Consider the following 12,038-nt stretch of genomic DNA (forward strand, 5'->3'; position numbering starts at 1 on the left):
CCTTGAAGAAGGGGGTCATCTGGGTTGTACGTTTTTGGAACTGGTCCTCCTGGGAGCAGATACGGCTGAGACGAAGGAATTAGGAGAATGGGATGGCATTTTTACAGGGGGCAGGGTGGGAGTCGGTCGGTTTGTAGTAGATGTCCGTGTTGATTCGGTCGCCTGAGATAGAAATAGAAAGGTTGAGGAAGGGGAGGGAGGAATCTGAGACTGTCCAGGTGAATTTGAGGTCGGGGTGGAAGATGTTGGTGAAGTGGATGAACTGTTCAACCTCCTCGTGGGAGCACGAGGCGGCGCCGATACAGTCATCGATGTAGCGGAGGAAAAGGTGGGGGGTGGGGCCAGTGTAGTTACGGAAGATGGACTGTTCCACATATCCGCATGGGCCCCAGCTATGCCTGCCTCTTCGTAGGACATGTGGAACAGTCCATCTTCCGCAACTACACTGGCCCCACCCCCCACCTTTTCCTCCGCTACATCGATGACTGTATCGGCGCCAGCTCGTGCTCCCACGAGGATGTTGAACAGTTCATCCACTTCACCAACACCTTCCACCCCGACCTCAAATTCACCTGGACAGTCTCAGATTCCTCCCTCCCCTTCCTCGACCTTTCCATTTCTATCTCAGGCGACCGAATCAACACGGATATCTACTACAAACCTACCGACTCCCACAGCTACCTGGACTACACCTCCTCCCACCCTGCCCCCTGTAAAAACGCCATCCCATTCTCCCAATTCCTTTGTCTCCGCCGCATCTGCTCCCTGGACGACCAGTTCCAAAAACGTACAACCCAGATGGCCTCCTTCTTCAAGGACCGCAATTTCTCCCCCGACGTGGTCGACGATGCCCTCCACCGCATCTCTTCCACTTCCCGCTCCTCCGCCCTTGAGCCCCGCCCCTCCAACCGCCACCAGGACAGAACCCCACTGGTCCTCACCTACCCCCCCACCAATCTCCATGTACAGTGCATCATCCGAGACCACAACAACACGACGGTTGGAGGAAGAGCGCCTCATCTTCCGCCTAGGAACCCTCCAACCACAAGGGATGAACTCGGATTTCACCAGTTTCCTCATTTCCCCTCCCCCCACCTTGTCTCAGTCAAATCCATCGAATTCAGCACCGCCTTCCTAACCTGCAATCTTCTTCCTGACCTCTCCGCCCCCACCTCAGTCTGACCTATCAACCTCACCTTGACCTCTTTCCACCTATCACATTTCCGACGCCCCTCCCCCAAGTCCCTCCTCCCTACCTTTTATCTTAGCCTGCTGGACAAACTTTCCTCATTCCTGAAGAAGGGCTTATGCCCGAAACGTCGATTCTCCTGTTCCCTGAATGCTGCCTGACCTGCTGTGCTTTTCCAGCAACACAGTTTCAGCTCTGATCTCCAGCATCTGCAGACCTCACTTTCTCCTCACAGTTGTGATAAAGACAAGATTCATTCATTTAAAGTGCGAGAAGTGGGAATAATTCAGTAAAGCCGTGATTCAAAAAGGAATCCTTCATTAAAACTACAATCAGCAGGATTCATGTAATGGAGCAGCAGAAAAGATGGGAATCTTTTGTATGCTTGAAGGGTGCAAATTGTCTCTTGTAGCTGCAATAAGTTGGGAATCCTCCCTTGTAGTTGGGAGCTGTGGGGAAACCCTCCAATACAGCACAACTGTATTACTGTCAATAAAAGGTGTTTTAGCAAATAAAATACCTATGCACATTAGGAAATATGGCATCAGTAATAATATTAAGAGGTGGACCAAATGGAATACAATAATTGCCGTCTTCGATATAACAATTTCGAAAATACAAAATAGCTTCCATGTTGAGTACCAAATTAGAAGCTGAACAATACACTTCTTTATACAATCAATTGTACAACTGATACTTTTACAGCTCACCAAAGATGCAAGAAGCAACAGATACTTTTGAAGAGGTACTGAAAGTCTTTGAAAATTATTTTAACCCCACTACTAGTAATATTAGTTTTATTAATGATTGGAAAAGATTAGTGAAAATTTGACAATGGTCGCTTCAAGGTGAAATTCAAAAGACACAGAATTGTTGTAGAAATAGTTGATGATTCTTTGTCAGATTTAATGCAGTCCAAAGAAGAACTGATCTACAGATTTGCCACCCAGATGGTGAGTGAAGCAGAATTCTAGAAGCTATACAGATCAATCCAAACGAGGGAAGATTATCCTTTGCAGAAATAAGCAAAATCCATTCAATGCCTGAATTATAATCCACAAATAATGCATGTGAGAAACTAGCAAAGTGAAAAGGATAGGCTCCAATCACGCAAAGTCCTTATCAGTGATCTGGTTCACAGAAACCTCACAGGCACAGTCAATGCACAGCTATTAAAGGTGACACTGCAGGCGACTTTCAAAAGAAAAATGTGCAGCAGTGGGATTCAGTTTCAGGAAAGAAGTGATCAAGTAGTTACCCAAACAAAGAGTTAGGAATGCCCACAACAGAGGGAAAACCTGAAATATTCCCAAGGATAATTAGTGATTCAGAGCTCACATCTAGCAAGCTGTAATTATATTGGTTAACTCATTAATTTCAATGTAGACTTAGGGATGAATATTATGACACTATCAGATGTCGAGACATGGTGAAGAGAACACTGTCTACAGCTGACAGCAGTTTGACCACATGACCCTGAAGGCATAACACCTCAGGCCAAAGGTATGCTGCAAACAACTCCAATCTAAGCAATGCCAAATAACAGAAAACCTGTATTTATTTCTCAATCAAGAATTCTCATTCTTGAGTAGGAAGGCATGTCCTATTGAGGCAACTTCAATGTTCTTCAGTGGCATAAGATGTTTAACTAAGTACAGTTAATGAAACAGCCAGCCAAGGAACTAACAGTCATGCATCAGGAAATCCAAAGATTACTTTAAGAGAAAGTGATGACCTAGTGATATTATCCCTAGACCAAGAATGCAGCTAATGCCCTGGAAACTGTGTTCAAACCGAGGGAAGCTACCCTACGAAGAAGCGGAAGAGCAGTGGTTACTGGAAATCTAAAACAGAAATTGCTTAAGAAACTTGGCAGTTTCTATGCAGAGAGAGTTAATGTTTTGAGTCTAGTGACAAACCTTCAGAACTTGGAGTGTGCTTTCTCTCTGCAGATGCTGCTAGACCTGCTGAGTTTCTTCAGTAATTTCTGCTTTATTTTCATGGAAAAAATCTTTTTTAGTTCACTAACACCCTTTATGGGAGGAAACTGCCATCCTTACCCGGTCTGGTCTATATGTGACTCCAGACCCACAGCAATGTGTTTGACGCTGAATTGCTCTCCAAGAAATTAGGTGTGGGCAAGAAATACTAGCCGAGCCAGTGATGCCCACATCCTGTGAATAAAATAATACAATGGTGTCACAAAGCTGATCCCTTTTTTCTAAAAATTGTTCCTTTTCTCAAGGATTAGATTCCCTACAGTGTGGAAACAGGCCCTTCGGCCCAACCAGTCCACACTGACCCGCCGAAGAGTAACCCACACAGATCCATTTCCCTCTGACTAATGCACCTGTCACTATGGACAATTTAGCATGGCTAATTCACCTAACCTGCACATTTTTGGATTGTGGGAGGAAACCGGAGCACCCAGGGGAAACCCACGCAGACACAGGGAGAATGCGCAAACTCCATACAGCCACGTGAGGCTGGAATTGAACCTGGGACCCTGGTGCTGTGAGGCAGCAGTGCTAACCACTGAGCCAACGTGCCGCCCCAATACTGTGTTCTTGGTTTTTTTTCAGAGGGGTCATAAAATCTTCCTGGCTCTGAGGTGGCTAGTTTGGTATAGAGATGGGAAAGGATGTTGAGAGGCCTTTTGTTTATATGCAAACAGATGAGACTTCAGGCCAAAGTGGTGATGTTTTAGAAGTGACCCATATAATGAATACTGAGTGGTCAGCTCTCTAGCTAAGCAGCTCAGTCCAGAACTAATTAGAAGTTCAGCTGAGTGGAAACCCACTGTGAAACACTCTCTCTCCTTCTGCCCTTCTAACTTCAACCTGTCAGCATTTGTTCCTTTTTTTACTGATTTTTTAAGGGGCTTTGCTTATTGGGACTGTTGTGTATATTCAGAACAGCATAATTAAGTCTAGTTTGGATAGATTGAGTTCTGTAGGGAATTTTTATTCTGTTCTTTGTGTTTTGTGAATAAATTTCTGTCTATTTTAAAACCTGGAAGTCAACCTAGCTAACTTACTCCAGATAATTTTTACTGTACACTTACTGAAACAAATTGCAAAGTTATGATCTGGGCTGCCTGCTTAAGAATGTTTTGAATGGTCTGTTCTCATCAATAACAAAGGTCACAGGATAACTGTAGAAGATTCGATAGGATTCCTAGACTTATGGCAGAACCTGAACAAAAAAAAACAGAATCCATTGAGATTAGTTATACTGGCACAAGAACACTGTTCCATCCTGTCAAGAAGTTGATAGCCTGTTACTGTACTGCACTGCATGTGCCCATACACTCAACTGGTCTAGATCATCACAAAGAATCTTTGCATCCTCAAAATCATAAAATGACCAGTCAGAGCACAATATTCTTCTGTTGGCTGGACCTGACAAATCATTGGAATAAATTATAGCAATCAGCATTATTTTTCTGTTCATTAACTGGAAACAAGAGAACCATTGATGTCATCTTCATTTTGATTAAAACCAAGGGAACGTCTTAGAGTGGACCTCTTCGAATACAAATGTAAAATGTTTTTGATCAGAATTGACAGGAAATGGTTAGAAATGAAGAAAGTGCAGAGTCACGCTGCTGAAACGGTGATTACATCACTGAGGAGAAACTTAAAGCAACTTGATTCCCAGGCCTAGTAATCTCAGACAACAGAGCAGTTTGTTAACGAATTTATGGGCGGCACGGTGGCACAGTGGTTAGCACAGCTGCCTCACAGCGCCAGAGACCCGGGTTCAATTCCCGCCTCAGGCGACTGACTGTGTGGAGTTTGCACGTTCTCCCCGTGTCTGCGTGGGTTTTCTCCGGGTGCTCCGGTTTCCTCCCACAGTCCAAAAATGTGCAGGTCAAGTGAATTGGCCATGCTAAATTGCCTGTCGTGTTAGGTGAAGGGGTAAATGTAGGAGAATGGGGTCTGAGTGGGTTGCGCTTCGGTGGGTCAGTGTGGACTTGTTGGGCCGAAGGGCCTGTTTCCACACTGTAAGTAATCTTCCTCAAAGAGTTTACAGCTTCATATGGATTTGTCGAGACTAACAGCTCACCTAAAAAACTCCTGAAGTCAATGGTAAAGCTGTAAGAGCAGGATGCACTGCGGAGACATTGCTGAAGGAGAATGATGATATCCAACTTGCTACTGTGGGCTATCATTGCACTCCAATCCAAACGTTTCAGCTCCGTGAACTCCTCAGGGGAAGCAGAGAAAGAACGGTGGCCCAGTGGCTCAGTGGTTAGCACTGCTGCCTCACAATCCCAGGGACCTGGATTCAGTTCCAGCCTTGAATGATAGTCTGTGTGGAGTGTGCACATTCTCCTCATGTCTGCGTCGGTTTCCTCCCACAGTCCAAAGATATGCAAATTAGGTGAATTGGTCTTGCTAAATTGCCCATAGTGTTCAGGAATGCGTAGGTTAGGCGCATTAGTCAGGGACAAATGTACAGTAATAGGGTAGGGAAATGCGTATGGGTGGGTTACTCTTCAGAGGGTCAGTGTGGACTTGTTTGGCTGAAGGGCCTGTTTCCATACTGTAGCGATTCTATGATTTATAAACTCAGCTTTCTACGCACCCACACACTTGGTTGCTCATGTACTAATCGTGACTTGAGAACAGTGAGGGTGAGAAATGATAACTACTGTTCCAGTCACATATGGAACGATGGTGAACAAACCAAAGCACTCAACCTATCAAATCTCCAAACAAAACACAAGCTCAAGTGATGGAATACATCACAGCCGGTGTCCTAACTGTCTCCAATTGACAATGTTGTGCTACGATGTGACAGCACCCATTTCTATACAGAAACAATCTTTGACAGAGTATAAACAGTCATCAACACAGTCAAATAGACCAGAGATACTGTGCTTATCTAGAGATCCAGAGGACATCCTGATTGTTCAATGGGGTCATCTGTCCTTCCTAAACAGTAGATGAAGAATGAATGTTTCTGATGACTGGAGAGTCCAGAACCAGAAGTCACAGTTGAACAATGTGCGGTAAACCACTTAGGACCAAAAGAGGATAAATTTCTTTACCCAGAGTGAGGTGGAATTCACTATCACAGAAAGCAGCGAGGCCAAAAAAATGGCTGATTTCAAGAAGGTGTTGGACATAGCACTTGGAGCTAAGGCATGAAAGGATATGGGGGAAAAGCAGGACCAGGCTATTGAGTCGGACAACCAGCCATGATCATAATGAATAGCGCAGTAGGCCTAAAGGGCTGAATGGCCTCCTCCCATTTCTGTTTTCTATGCTTCCATGTCAATTCTTCTGCCCAGCGGAATGCAAGAGACTAGATGGAGGACACAAATTCCCAACTTTCTCCTAAGGAGCTGAGAACACGTTCAAGTAGATTAAGTTAAAAATCACATGGCACCTGGATATTGTCCAACAGGTTTATTTGGAAGGAGCAGCATTTCAAAAGCTAGTGCTTCCAAATAAACCTGTTGGACTATAACCTGGCATCGTGAAATTTTTAACTTTGTCAACCCCAGTCCAACACCGGCTCCTCCAAATCAAGTAAATTAGTGAAAGACAGGCATCATTTGATTCCAAAGTCTCTTCTTGAGATCTTTTCAATGGTTACATTTTAATTTTAAGGGTTAATTTTGATTTTCAGGATATCATTCTCATTCTTGCTAATTTGCAGTCATATTCAAACACTGCGTTTCTGTTTGTGATGAGGTATGAGTGATGGAACTCACACAAAAGAATATTTTCAATAATTATCAAGCCTCCATGAAAGCAAAACTCACAAAGAAAAATTGGGTTTTGGACACCACGCTATGTAAATTAGCACAAGACAACAAGCCCAAATTAGCAACAATTTATTTTTTAACTAACTGATACATGCCTCAACATATAAAGATCAACCACCCTAAATGCACCACGGACTGGTGCAGTCACGAGAATGGAAGATGTTAACAAGTTGATTGCCAAAATGTTACTACATCTCAGGTCTCAGGCTTGAAATAAAATGTAATAATTGACACAATGACCAATGCAATAGCATCGACTACTTCTTTTCCCCACTTAATAAGCAGCTCTAAACTCAAGATTCCACATTCTTTAAAGGGAAACTTATTACCTTGTGGATTTCCTGTTTTCCTGGTTCCTGGTTAGCTGAATATTCACGTTGCTATGGACCAGACCAGACCCCCCTCAATATACTTAAAGAAGGTAGTTTAGACACTAACTTTTTCTTATTTTAAAGGTAGATGTGCAATGCCGTGTTTCAAATGTAATGCAACTGGTCAAACTACTCGACGTTAAGCCAAACAATTTATTTAAACACTGTATTTAAAATATTAATAAATAAAAGAGGCGTTTAGAATAACTTAAATACTGGAAAACTTAACTGAACACTAGATATTATTGTTATTACTAATTTACTGTTCCAATATAGTAACATCCCACAAATACAGCTCTTGGCAAATTCAGACACAGATTCTCACCTGCAGTTCTCCAATCCAGGAGGGAAAACATCAAGAGAGAATTCAGAGAGAGTAGCAGCCAGGAGAAATTCACTGAAGGTTCCAATTCTACTGAGACCCCAGCAGCTTCTGATTAAAACTAAAACTAAAGACTAAAAAAAGCTGGAAAGCCTGGTTTGTGATTGATGGTCACACGTCACAGATAACAGCTGTCCAATCAACTATTCCTACAGGCTATTTTTATTATTTATAGAATCCCTACAGTATGGAAACAGGCCATTTGGCCCATCAAGTTCACATTGACCCTCCAAACAGCATCTCACCCAGACACAACTCTTTCCCTGTATACCTGCATTTCCCATGGCTAACCCAGCTATCCTACACATCTGTGGACACTATGAGCAATTTATTATAGCGAATCCTCCCTAACCTGCTCATCTTTGGACTGTGGGATGAAACCTATGCAGACATGGGGAGAATGTGCAAACTCCACACAGTCACCCTCAGCTGTAAGTCTCAAGTCACATGAAAACCAGGCCAGGTAAAGATGGCAGTTTCATTCCCTAAAGGACATTAGTGAATGAAATGGGTTTTATTCTTTGCAATCAACTATGTTTTCACAATCATCGTTGATTCCAGGTTTTTAATTGAATTCAACTTCCACTATCTGCCATGGTGAGCTTTAAATCTTGAACATTACCTGGGTCTCTGGATTAATAATCTAATGAAAGTACCTGTACTCATCACCTCCCTTGTCTTAATTTGCAATCAAATGTTTAGACTTTACTCAACGCTATCTCAACCCAACCATGTTTGTATAGTTAACTTTCCAAGTTAGCACATACTATCCAACTACATTCAATCTCATAAATATTATTATGTTATTCAATCACATCATTACGTGTTCACATTTTGAACTGTTTGTGCTTTGCGATTATCAGTAAACCTATATGTTGAAAAGTGTGGTGCTGGAAAAACACAGCAGGCCAGGCAGCATCCGAGGAGCAGGAGAATCGACGTTTCGGGCATACTCCCGAGCTGAGCTATCCGCGGTGCTTTTGCACTTGGCAAAGGAATGATCACTGTCACCAGATTCAGCCCAGAATGCCGGTTGGTGAGGGTGATGCACCAATGGGATCACTATCATGCCTGGCTACTCAACCTTGTCCTAAAGGACATGTCATAGTCTCTCCAGAATGGCACTCAATTCTATGAATTCCATGTATCCAAGATTCCCTGCCATACCTTCACTTGCTAGCGTCTTTTCTCAACCTTTTGCCACAATTCAGCTGTCACCCCCATCATAATATCGTCATGGCTGTTTATCAGATGCTGCCTTTTGTGATCAAGGTTCTGCTGAGGGCTTCTCTGTTTTGCTTTAACACCTCTGTCCCTGCACTCAGTCTCCACCCAGGTTCACCACCAACAAAACTGCCAACAAATTTCTGAAATAGAAATAAAATTCTTCATGTTCACTGAATTAAGGCCTTCATACATAAACCTTCAGATCTCATTATCTCCCATTCTCCCAATCAGATTTGTCTCTCTTGTATACAAGGAGAAAGTGAGGACTGCAGATGCTGGAGATCAGAGCTGAAAATGTGTTGCTGAAAAAGCGCAGCAGGTCAGGCAGCATCCTGAAGAAGGGCTCATGCCCAAAACGTCGATTCTCTTGTATACAAGACCAGTACAACATCTCCTCCCTCGCTGAGCTATTTTCCCATTCTCACCAAATTCTTTGAGTTGCTACTCTCCTGAAACAGTACTCTAATACTGTCGTTTACTTTTTACTAAAAGTTTCAGGAGAGAAAACACCATTGACCAGTCAAAACTATGTTAAACATTGAACAGTACAGCAGAGTACAGGCCCTTCAGCCCTCAATGTTGGGCTGACCTTTTATCCTACTCAAAGATCAGACTAACCTACATACCCTTCATTGTACTAACTTCCATGTGCCTATCCAAGTGTTGTTTAAATGTCCCTAATGTATCTGACTCTACTACCGCTGCTGGCAGTGCATTCCACACCAACCACTACTCTCTGTGTAAAGAACTTACCTCTGACATCTCCCTTAAACCTTCATCCAATCACCTTAAAATTATGCTCCCTTTTGATAGCCATTTCCACCCTGGCAAAAAGTCTTCGGTTATCCATCTGTCTATGCCTCTCAACATCTTGTACACCTCTATTAAGTCACCTCTTATCCTCCTTCGCTCCAGTGAAAAAAGCCCGAGCTGCCTCAACCTTTCGTCATAAGACATGCCCTCCAATCCAGGCAGCATCCTGATAAATCTCCACTGCACCCTCTCTAAAGCTTCCATATCTTTCCAAAAATGAGGTGACCAGAAGTGAACACAATATTCCAAGTGTAGGCGGCATGGTGGCACAGTGATTAGCATTGTTGCCTCACAGCACCAGAGACCCAGGTTCAATTCCCGCCTGAGACAACTGTCTGTGCGGAGTTTGCACATTCTCCCCATGTCTGCAAGGGTTTCCTCCCACAGTCCAAAAATGTGCAGGTTAGGTGAATTGGCCATGCTGAATTGCCTGTAGTGTTAGGGGAATGGGTCTGGGGGGTTGTTCTTCGGAGGGTCGGTGTGGACTTGTTGGGCGGAAGGGCCTGTTTCCACACTGTAAGTAATCTAATCTAACCAGGGCTCTAATCCTCCTGCTTATGAAAGCCAACATACCATGCGCCTTCTGAACAACTCTATCAACCTGAGCAGTGACTTTGAGGGATCTAAGGATGTGGACCGCAAGATCTCTCTGTTTCTCAACACTGCCATGAATTCTGCCTTTAATCCTGTATTCTGTATTCAAATTCAACCTTCCAAAATGAATCATTTTACATTTATCCAGGTTGAATTCCATCTGCCACATCTCAGCCCAGCTCTGCATCTTGTTGTAGCCTGCAACAGCTCTCAACACTATCTACAACACCACTGACCGTTGTGTCATCTGCAAATTTACTAATCCACCCTTCCATTTCTTCATCCAAGTCATTTATAAAAACTACAAAGATCATAGGCCTAAGAACAGATCCCTGTAGGATATCACTGGTCACCAACCTCCAGGCAGAATGATTTCCATCCATTACCACTCACTGTCCTCTTCCGGTCAGCCAATTCCATTTAGAGACACCCAAATTTTTCTGTATCCCATACCTCCTAACTTTCTGAATGAGCCTACCGTGGGGAACCTTATCAAATGCCTCACTGAAATTTATATACACTACACCCACTGCTTGACTTTCATCAACTTGTCTTGTCACCTCTTCAAAGAATTCAGTAAGGCTTGTGAGGTATGACCTGCCCCTCACAAAGTCATGCTGACTATTCTAATCAAACTATGTTTTTCCAAATAGTCATAAATCCTATCTATCAGAATCTTTTCCAGTACCTTGCTTACCACAGACATAATTCTGGTCTGTAATTCCCAGGAATGTCCCTATTCCCTTTCCTGAACAGAGGAAAAACATTCGCCTCCCTCCAATCAGGCGGTACCACTCCCGTGGACAGTGGGGATGGAAAAATCATCGCCAGAGATGCAGCAAGCTCATTCCTCAGTTTCTGTCGTAACCTTGGATATATCTGGTCTGGTCCTGGGGATTAATCAATCATGATACTTCCCAGAATTTCCAGCACTTCCACTTCCTCAATATCAATCAGTTCAAACCTATTAACCAGGTCCACAATGTTCACACTATCAACAAGGTCCCTCTCTCTAGTGAATACTGAAGCAAAAAATTCATTTAAGGCCTCCCCTACCTCTTCAGACTCCAGGCGCAAGTTCCCTCTACTATTCCTGATGGGCCCTACCCTCTCTCTGATCATTCTCTTATTCCTCATGTCCATGTAGAATGCCTTTTTTGTCTGATCAGAGCCCCTCACCATCTTTACTTACCTTTTCCCTGCTCCTTCAACCACAGAATGCATCTGCTCCTAAACGGTTCAACATATTGATTCCAATTTTTGGATTCAAATACCACGATCTGCCATGGCAGAATGTAAACCGAAGCTCCTAGAACATTATCTGGGTCTCTGGATGAACAGTTCAGTGATAATACTAGTAAGCTATAACCTCCCCATTTCTCTCCACAGATGCTGCCAGACTTGCTGAGCTTCTCCAGCAACTTCTGTTCTGGTTTCAGCTTTCCAGCATCCCCCATCTGTGATTTTATATGAGCGACAGAGGAAAACAACTGGCAATTGGAGGATTTGTTCCTCAGCGATTCCAACAGTTGTGAGTATGAGGACCAATACTTTCACAATTCGGAGATGCCGGTATTGGACTGGAGTGTACAAAGTTAAAAATCACACAACACCAGGTTATAGTCTAACAAGTTTATTTGGAAGCACTAGCTTTTGGAGCGCTGCTCCTTCATCAGGTGATTG

Source organism: Chiloscyllium plagiosum, unplaced genomic scaffold (genome assembly GCF_037043375.1).
Source record: "Chiloscyllium plagiosum isolate Xiang-an unplaced genomic scaffold, Cpla_swu_hap1 HiC_scaffold_13, whole genome shotgun sequence".
Taxonomy (NCBI): Eukaryota; Metazoa; Chordata; class Chondrichthyes; order Orectolobiformes; family Hemiscylliidae; genus Chiloscyllium; species Chiloscyllium plagiosum.